The following is a 10,580-nucleotide window of genomic DNA, read 5'->3' on the forward strand; positions in this document are numbered from 1 at the left end:
AGGGTGATCCCTCAAAGGATTTCAATTATAATTACTCCCCAAGATTTTGGCGCTCCTGGCTAAGCCAAAATCCGCTAGGGAAATATTGCTTCAGGAGGTTTTTTCTTCGACGGTAGAACGTGTGACTCATTTTTGCAGGGAATGACTATGATTTGGTATAGCCCATGAATGTTGCTTGTACATTATTGTTTCATGACCTGTGAGTCATGAGTGCAGCAACTGTCAGGAGCTATATGGTTGTCCAATTATTGTATTAATGACCCGCGTGTCAACATGAGATGCGATGTAATGTAATTTCATTTCAGCAGCTATTTGTTTGTAATAGATGAGTATCTTATGTAACACTTGGTGGTTGACACCATGGTGTGGAGATGGAGATCACCAAGAGGACAACCATGCATGGAGATGAAGATCACCATGGGCAGACAGCGCACGTGGAGATGGAGATCACCATGCATTGTGAAAAGGGGCTATACCATATCACACATATATAAACAGCCTGTGAAAGTTTATCCCTTTTATGCACCCTTCTTTTGCATGGTAGATGTTTTATGTAGGGTGATTCCTCAAAGGATGTCTATTATAAATGCCACCCCGAAATTTCGGCGCTCCTGGCTAGGCCAAAATCCGCTTGGAAAACAGAGTTTCAGGAGGTTTTATCTTTGGCGGTAGAATGTCTGACTCATTTTTGCAGGGATTGACTGTGATTTGGTATAGCCCATCAATGTTGCTTGTACATTATTGTTTCATGACCTGCGAGTCATGAGTGCGGCAACCGGCAGGAGCCATAGGGTTGTCCCATTATTGAATTAATGACCTGCGTGTCAACATGAGAAGCCATGTAATGTAATTTACTTTCAGTAGCTATTAGTTTGTAATAGCATAGTATCTTATGTAACACTTGGCGGTTGACACCATGGCGTGGAGATGGATATCACCATGAGGACAACCATGCGTGGATATGAAGTTCACCATGGGCAGACCGCGCACGTGGAGATGGAGATCACCATGCGATGTGAAAAGGGGCTATACCATATCACACATATAAACAGCCTGTGAAAGTTTATCCCTTTTATGCACCCTTCTTTTGCATGGTAGATGTTTTAAGTAGGTTGATCCCTCAAAGGATGTCAATTATAAATGCCTCCCCGAGATTTCAGCGCTCCTGGCTAGGCCAAAATCCGCTTGGAAAATAGAGTTTCAGGAGGTTTTATCTTCGGCGGTAGAACGTCTGACTCATTTTTGCAGGGATTGACCGTGATTTGGAATAGCACATGAATGTTGCTTGTACAGTATTGTTTCGTGACCTGCGAGTCATGAGTGGCAACCGACAGGATCCATATGGTTGTCCCAGTTGTATTAATGACCTGTGTGTCAACATGAGAAGCCATGTAATGTAATTTAACTTCAGTAGCTATAAGTTTGTAATAGCATAGTATTTTATGTAACACTTGGCCGTCGACACCATGGCGTGGAGATGGAGATCACCACGAGGACAACCATGCATGGATATGAAGTTCACCATGGGCAGACCGCGCACGTGGAGATGGAGATCACCATGCGCTGTGAAAAGGGGCTATACCATATCACACATATATAAACTGCGTGTGAAGTTTATCCCTTTTATGCACCCATCTTTTGCATGGTAGATTTTTTACGTAGGGTGATCCCTCAAAGGATGTCAATTATAAATACCTCCCCGAGATTTCGGCGCTCTTGGCTAGGCCAAAATCCGCTTGGAAAAAAGAGTTTCAGGAGGTTTTATCTTCGGCGGTAGAATGTCTGACTCATTTTTGCAGGGATTGACCGTGATTTGGTATAGCCCATGAATGTTGCTTGTACACTATTGTTTAATGACCTGCGAGTCATGAGTGCGGCAACCGGCAGGAGCCAAAGGATTTTCCTATTATTGTATTATTGACCTGCGTGTCAACATGAGAAGCCATGTAATGTAATTTACTTTCAGTAGCTATTAGTTTGTAATGGCATAGTATCGTATGTAACACTTGGCGGTTGACACCATGGCATGGAGAAGGAGATCACCATGAGGACAACCATGCGTGGATATGAAGTTCACCATGGGCAGACCGCGCACGTGGAGATGGAGATCACCATGCGCTGTGGAAAGGGGCTATACCATATCACACATATATAAACAGCCTGTGAAAGTTTATCCCTTTTATCCACCTTCTTTTGCATGGTAGATGTTTTAAGTAGGGTGATCCCTTAAAGGATGTCAATAATAAATTCCTCCCCTAGATTTCAGCGCTCGTGGCTAGGCCAAAATCCGCTTGGAAAATAGAGTTTCAGGAGGTTTTATATTTGGCGGTAGAATGTCTGACTCATTTTTGCAGGGATTGACCGTGATTTGGTATAGCCCATGAATGTTGCTTGTAAATTATTGTTTCATGACCTGCGAATCATGAGTGCGGCAACCGGCAGGAGCCGTAGGGTTGTCCCATTATTGTATTAATGACCTGCGTGTCAACATGAGAAGCCATGTAATGTAATTTACTTTCAGTAGCTATTAGTTTGTAATAGCGTAGTATCGTATGTAACACTTGGCGGATGACACCATGGCGTGGAGATGGAGATCACCACGATGACAACCATGCGTGGATATGAAGTTCACCATGGGAAGACCGCGCACGTGGAGTTGGAGATCACCATGGGTTGTGAAAAGGGGCTATACCATATCACAAATATATAAACTGCGTGTGAAGTTTATCCCTTTTATGCACCCATCTTTTGCATGGTAGATGTTTTACGTAGGGTGATCCCTCAAAGGATGTCAATTATAAATACCTCCCCGAGATTTCGGCGCTCCTGGCTAGGCCAAAATCTGCTTGGAAAAAAGAGTTTCAGGAGGTTTCATCTTCGGCGGTAGAACGTATGACTCATTTTTGCAGGGATTGACCATGATTTGGTATAACCCATGAATGTTGCTTGTGCATTATTGTTTCATGACCCGCGAGTCATGAGTGCGGCAACCGGCAGGAGCCATAGGGTTGTCCCATTATTGTATTAATGACCTGCGTGTCAACATGAGAAGCCATGTAATGTAATTTACTTTCAGTAGCTATTAGTTTGAAATAGCATAGTATCGTATGTAACACTTGGCGGTTGACACCATGGCGTGGAGATGGAGATCACCACGAGGACAACCATGCATGGATATGAAGTTCACCATGGGCAGACCGCGCACGTGGAGATGGAGATCACCATGCGCTGTGAAAAGGGGCTATACCATATCACACATATATAAACATCCTGTGAAAGTTTATCCCTTTTATGCACCCTTCTTTTGCATGCATGGTAGATGTTTTAAGTAGGGTGATCCCTCAAAGGATGTCAATAATAAATGCCTCCCCTAGATTTCAGCGCTCATGGCTAGGCCAAAATCCGCTTGGAAAAAAGAGTTTCAGGAGTATTTATCTTCGGCGGTAGAACGTCTGACTAATTTTTGCAGGTATTGACCATTATTTGGTATAGCCCATGATTGTTGCTTGTACATTATTGTTTCATGACCTGCGAGTCATGAGTGCGGCTACCGGAAGGAGCCATTGGGTTGTCCCATTATTGTATTAATGACCTGCGTGTCAACATGAGAAGCCATGTAATGTAATTTACTTTCAGTAGCTATTAGTTTGTAATAGCATAGTATCGTATGTAACACTTGGCGGTTGACACCATGGAGTGGAGATGGAGATCACCACGAGGACAAACATGCATGGATATGAAGTTCACCATGGGCGGACCGCGCACGTGGAGATGGAGATCACCATGCGTTGTGAAAAGGGGCTATACCATATCACACATATATAAACTGCCTGTGAAGTTTATCCCTTTTATGCACCCATCTTTTGCATGGTAGATGTTTTACGTAGGGTGATCCCTCAAAGGATCTCAAATATAAATACCTCCCCGAGATTTCGGCGCTCCTGGGTAGGCTAAAATCCTCTTGGAAAATAGAGTTTCAGGAGGTTTTATCTTCGGCGGTAGAATGTCTGACTCATTTTTGCAGGGATTGACTGTGATTTGGTATAGCCCATGAATGTTGCTTGTACATTATTGTTTCATGACCTGCGAGTCATGAGAGCGGCAACCGGCAGGAGCCATAGGGTTGTCCCATTATTGTATTAATGACCTGCGTGTCAACATGAGAAGCCATGTAATGTAATTTACTTTCAGTAGCTATTAGTTTGTAATAGCATAATATCGTATGTAACACTTGGCGGTTGACACCATGGAGTGGAGATGGAGATCACCACGAGGACAACCATGCATGGATATGAAGTTCACCATGGGTAGACCGCGCACGTGGAGATGGAGATCACCATACGCTGTGAAAAGGAGCTATACCATATCACACATATATAAACAGCCTGTGAAAGTTTACCCCTTTTATCCACCCTTATTTTGCATTATAGATGTTTTAAGTAGGGTGATCCCTCAAAGGATGTCAATAATAAACGCCTCCCCTAGATTTCAGCGCTCGTGGCTAGGCCAAAATCCGCTTGGAAAATAGAGCCGCAGGAGGTTTTATCTTTGGCGGTAGAACGTCTGACTCATTTTTGCAGGGATTGACCGTGATTTGGTATAGCCCATGAATGTTGCTTGTACATTATTGTTTCATGACCTGCGAGTCAAGAGTGCGGCAACCGGCAGGAGCCATTGGGTTGTCCCATTATTGTATTAATGACCTGCGTGTCAACATGAGAAGCCATGTAATGTAATTTACTTTTAGTAGGTATTAGTTTGTAATAGCATAGTATCGTATGTAACACTTGGCGGTTGACACCATGGCGTGGAGATGGACATCACCACGAGGACAACCATGCATGGATATGAAGTTCACCATGGGCAGACCGCGCACGTGGGGATGGAGATCACCATGCGCTGTGAAAAGGAGCTATACCATATCACACATATATAAACTGCCTGTGAAGTTTATCCCTTTAATGCACCCATCTTTTGCATGGTAGATGTTTTACGTAGGGTGATCCCTCAAAGGATGTCAATTATAAATACCTCCCCGAGATTTCTGCGCTACTGGCTAGGCCAAAATCCGCTTGGAAAATAGAGCTGCAGGAGGTTTTATCTTCGGCGGTAGAACGTCTGACTCATTTTTGCAGGCATTGACCGTGATTTGGTATAGCCCATGAATGTTGCTTGTACATTATTGTTTCATGACCTGCGAGTCATGAGTGCGGCAACCGGCAGGAGCCATAGGGTTGTCCCATTATTGTATTAATGACCTGCGTGTCAACATGAGAAGCCATGTAATGTAATTTACTTTCAGTAGTTATTAGTTTGTAATAGCATAGTATCGTATGTAACACTTGGCAGTTGACACCATGGCGTGGAGATGGACATCACCACGAGGACAACCATGCATGGATATGAAGTTCACCATGGGCAGACCGCGCACGTGGAGATGGAGATCACCATGCGCTGTGAAAAGGAGCTATACCATATCACACATATATAAACTGCCTGTGAAGTTTATCCCTTTAATGCACCCATCTTTTGCATGGTAGATGTTTTACGTAGGGTGATCCCTCAAAGGATGTCAATTATAAATACCTCCCCGAGATTTCGGCGCTACTGGCTAGGGCAAAATCCGCTTGGAAAATAGAGTTTCAGGAGGTTTTATCTTCGGCGGTAGAAGTCTGACTCATTTTTGCAGGGATTGACCGTGATTTGGTATAGCCCATGAATGTTGCTTGTACATTATTGTTTCATGACCTGCGAGTCATGAGAGCGGCAACCGGCAGGAGCCATAGGGTTGTCCCATTATTGTATTAATGACCTGCGTGTCAACATGAGAAGCCATGTAATGTAATTTACTTTCAGTAGCTATTAGTTTGTAATAGCATAATATCGTATGCAACACTTGGCGGTTGACACCATGGAGTGGAGATGGAGATCACCACGAGGACAACCATGCATGGATATGAAGTTCACCATGGGTAGACCGCGCACGTGGAGATGGAGATCACCATACGCTGTGAAAAGGAGCTATACCATATCACACATATATAAACAGCCTGTGCAAGTTTACCCCTTTTATCCACCCTTATTTTGCATGGTAGATGTTTTAAGTAGGGTGATCCCTCAAAGGATGTCAATAATAAATGCCTCCCCTAGATTTCAGCGCTCGTGGCTAGGCCAAAATTTGCTTGGAAAATAGAGCTACAGGAGGTTTTATCTTTGGCGGTAGAACGTCTGACTCATTTTTGCAGGGATTGACCGTGATTTGGTATAACCCATGAATGTTGCTTGTACATTATTGTTTCATGACCTGCGAGTCATGAGTGCGGCAACCGGCAGGAGCCATTGGGTTGTCCCATTATTGTATTAATGACCTGCGTGTCAACATGAGAAGCCATGTAATGTAATTTACTTTCAGTAGGTATTAGTTTGTAATAGCATAGTATCGTATGTAACACTTGGCGGTTGACACCATGGCGTGGAGATGGACATCACCACGAGGACAACCATGCATGGATATGAAGTTCACCATGGGCAGACCGCGCACGTGGAGATGGAGATCACCATGCGCTGTGAAAAGGAGCTATACCATATCACACATATATAAACTGCCTGTGAAGTTTATCCCTTTAATGCACCCATCTTTTGCATGGTAGATGTTTTACGTAGGGTGATCCCTCAAAGGATGTCAATTATAAATACCTCCCCGAGATTTCGGCGCTACTGGCTAGGGCAAAATCCGCTTGGAAAATAGAGTTTCAGGAGGTTTTATCTTCGGCGGTAGAAGTCTGACTCATTTTTGCAGGGATTGACCGTGATTTGGTATAGCCCATGAATGTTGCTTGTACATTATTGTTTCATGACCTGCGAGTCATCAGAGCGGCAACCGGCAGGAGCCATAGGGTTGTCCCATTATTGTATTAATGACCTGCTTGTCAACATGTGAAGCCATGTAATGTAATTTACTTTCAGTAGCTATTAGTTTGTAATAGCATAATATCGTATGCAACACTTGGCGGTTGACACCATGGAGTGGAGATGGAGATCACCACGAGGACAACCATGCATGGATATGAAGTTCACCATGGGTAGACCGCGCACGTGGAGATGGAGATCACCATACGCTGTGAAAAGGAGCTATACCATATCACACATATATAAACAGCCTGTGAAAGTTTACCCCTTTTATCCACCCTTATTTTGCATGGTAGATGTTTTAAGTAGGGTGATCCGTCAAAGGATGTCAATAATAAATGCCTCCCCTAGATTTCAGCGCTCGTGGCTAGGCCAAAATCCGCTTGGAAAATAGAGCTACAGGAGGTTTTATCTTTGGCGGTAGAACGTCTGACTCATTTTTGCAGGGATTGACCGTGATTTGGTATAGCCCATGAATGTTGCTTGTACATTATTGTTTCATGACCTGCGAGTCATGAGTGCGGCAACCGGCAGGAGCCATTGGGTTGTCCCATTATTGTATTAATGACCTGCGTGTCAACATGAGAAGCCATGTAATGTAATTTACTTTCAGTAGGTATTAGTTTGTAATAGCATAGTATCGTATGTAACACTTGGCGGTTGACACCATGGCGTGGAGATGGACATCACCACGAGGACAACCATGCATGGATATGAAGTTCACCATGGGCAGACCGCGCACGTGGAGATGGAGATCACCATGCGCTGTGAAAAGGAGCTATACCATATCACACATATATAAACTGCCTGTGAAGTTTATCCCTTTAATGCACCCTTCTTTTGCATGGTAGATGTTTTACGTAGGGTGATCCCTCAAAGGATGTCAATTATAAATACCTCCCCGAGATTTCTGCGCTACTGGCTAGGCCAAAATCCGCTTGGAAAATAGAGCTGCAGGAGGTTTTATCTTCGGCGGTAGAACGTCTGACTCATTTTTGCAGGGATTGACCGTGATTTGGTATAGCCTATGAATGTTGCTTGTACATTATTGTTTCATGACCTGCGAGTCATGAGTGTGGCAACCGGCAGGAGCCATAGGGTTGTCCCATTATTGTATTAATGACCTGCGTGTCAACATGAGAAGCCATGTAATGTAATTTACTTTCAGTAGTTATTAGTTTGTAATAGCATAGTATCGTATGTAACACTTGGCGGTTGACACCATGGCATGGAGATGGACATCACCACGAGGACAACCATGCATGGATATGAAGTTCACCATGGGCAGACCGCGCACGTGGAGATGGAGATCACCATGCGCTGTGAAAAGGAGTTATACCATATCACACATATATAAACTGCCTGTGAAGTTTATCCCTTTAATGCACCCATCTTTTGCATGGTAGATGTTTTACGTAGGGTGATCCCTCAAAGGATGTCAATTATAAATACCTCCCCGAGATTTCGGCGCTACTGGCTAGGCCAAAATCCGCTTGGAAAATAGAGTTTCAGGAGGTTTTATCTTCGGCGGTAGAACGTCTGACTCATTTTTGCAGGGATTGACCGTGATTTGGTATAGCCCATGAATGTTGCTTATACATTATTGTTTCATGACCTGCGAGTTATGAGTGCGGCAATCGGCAGGAGCCATAGGGTTGTCCCATTATTGTATTAATGACCTGCGTGTCAACATGAGAAGCCATGTAATGTAATTTACTTTCAGTAGCTATTAGTTTGTAATAGCATAGTATCGTACGTAACACTTGGCGGTTGATACCATGGCGTGGAGATGGAGATCATCTCGAGGACAAGCATGCATGGATATGAAGTTCACCATGGGCAGACCGCGCACGTGGAGATGGAGATCACCATGCGGTGTGAAAAGGGGCTATACCATATCACACATATATAAACAGCATGTGAAAGTTTATCCCTTTTATGCATCCTTCTTTTGCATGCTAGATGTTTTAAGTAGGGTGATCCCTCAAAGGATTTCAATAATAAATGCCTCCCCTAGATTTCAGCGCTCGTGGCTAGGCAAAAATCCGGTTGGAAAATAGAGTTGCAGGAGGTTTTATCTTCGGCGGTAGAACGTCTGACTCATTTTTGCAGGGATTGACCGTGATTTGGTATAGCCCATGAATGTTGCTTGTACATTATTGTTTCATGCCCTGCGAGTCATGAGTGCGGCAACCGGCAGGAGCCATTGGGTTGTCCCATTATTGTATTAATGATCTGCGTGTCAACATGAGAAGCCATGTAATGTAATTTACATTCAGTAGCTATTAGTTTGTAATAGCATAGTATCGTATGTAACACTTGGCGGTTGACACGATGGCTTGGAGATGGAGATCACCACGAGGACAGCAATGCATGGATATGAAGTTCACCATGGGCAGACCGCGCACATGGAGATGGAGATCACCATGCGCTGTGAAAAGGGGCTATACCATATCACACATATATAAACAACATGTGAAAGTTTATCCCTTTTATACACCCTTCTTTTGCATGGTAGATGTTTTAAGTAGGGTGTCCCTCAAAGGATATCAATAATAAATGCCTCCCCTAGGTTTCAGCGGTCGTGGCTAGGCCAAAATCCGCTTGGGAAATAGAGTTTCAGGAGGTTTTATCTTCGGCGGTAGAACGTCTGACTCATTTTTGCAGGGATTGGCCCTGATTTGGTATAGCCCATGAATGTTGCTTGTACATTATTGTTTCATGACCTGCGAGTCATGAGTGTGGCAACCGGCAGGAGCCATAGGGTTGTCCCATTATTGTATTAATGACCTGCGTGTCAACATGAGAAGCCATGTAATGTAATTTACATTCAGTAGCTATTAGTTTGTAATAGCATAGTATCGTATGTAACACTTCGCGGTTGACACCATGGCGTGGAGTTGGAGATCACCATGAGGACAACCATGCATGGATATGAAGTTCACCATGGGCAGACCGCGCACGTGGAGATGGAGATCACCATGCTCTGTGAAAAGGGGCTATACCATATCACACATATATAAACAGCCTGAGAAAGTTTATCCCTTTTATGCACCCTTCTTTTGCATGGTAGATGTTTTAATTAGGGTGATCCCTCAAAGGATGTCAATAATAAATGCCTCCCCTAGATTTCAGCGCTCGTGGCTAGGCAAAAATCCGCTTGGAAAATAGAGTTTCAGGAGGTTTTATCTTCGGCGGTAGAACGTCTGACTAATTTTTACAGGGATTGACCGTGATTTGGTATAGCCCATGAATGTTGCTTGTTCATTATTGTTTCATGACCTGCGAGTCATGAGTGCGGCAATCGGCAGGAGCCATAGGGTTGTCCCATTATTGTATTAATGACCTGCGTGTCAACATGAGAAGCCATGTAATGTAATTTACTTTCAGTAGTTATTAGTTTGTAATAGCATAGTATCGTATGTAACACTTGGCGGTTGACACCATGGCATGGAGATGGACATCACCACGAGGACAACCATGCATGGATATGAAGTTCACCATGGGCAGACCGCGCACGTGGAGATGGAGATCACCATGCGCTGTGAAAAGGAGTTATACCATATCACACATATATAAACTGCCTGTGAAGTTTATCCCTTTAATGCACCCATCTTTTGCATGGTAGATGTTTTACGTAGGGTGATCCCTCAAAGGATTTCAATTATAAA

This window comes from Aegilops tauschii, chromosome 3, assembly GCF_002575655.3.
Source record: "Aegilops tauschii subsp. strangulata cultivar AL8/78 chromosome 3, Aet v6.0, whole genome shotgun sequence".
Lineage (NCBI taxonomy): Eukaryota > Viridiplantae > Streptophyta > Magnoliopsida > Poales > Poaceae > Aegilops > Aegilops tauschii.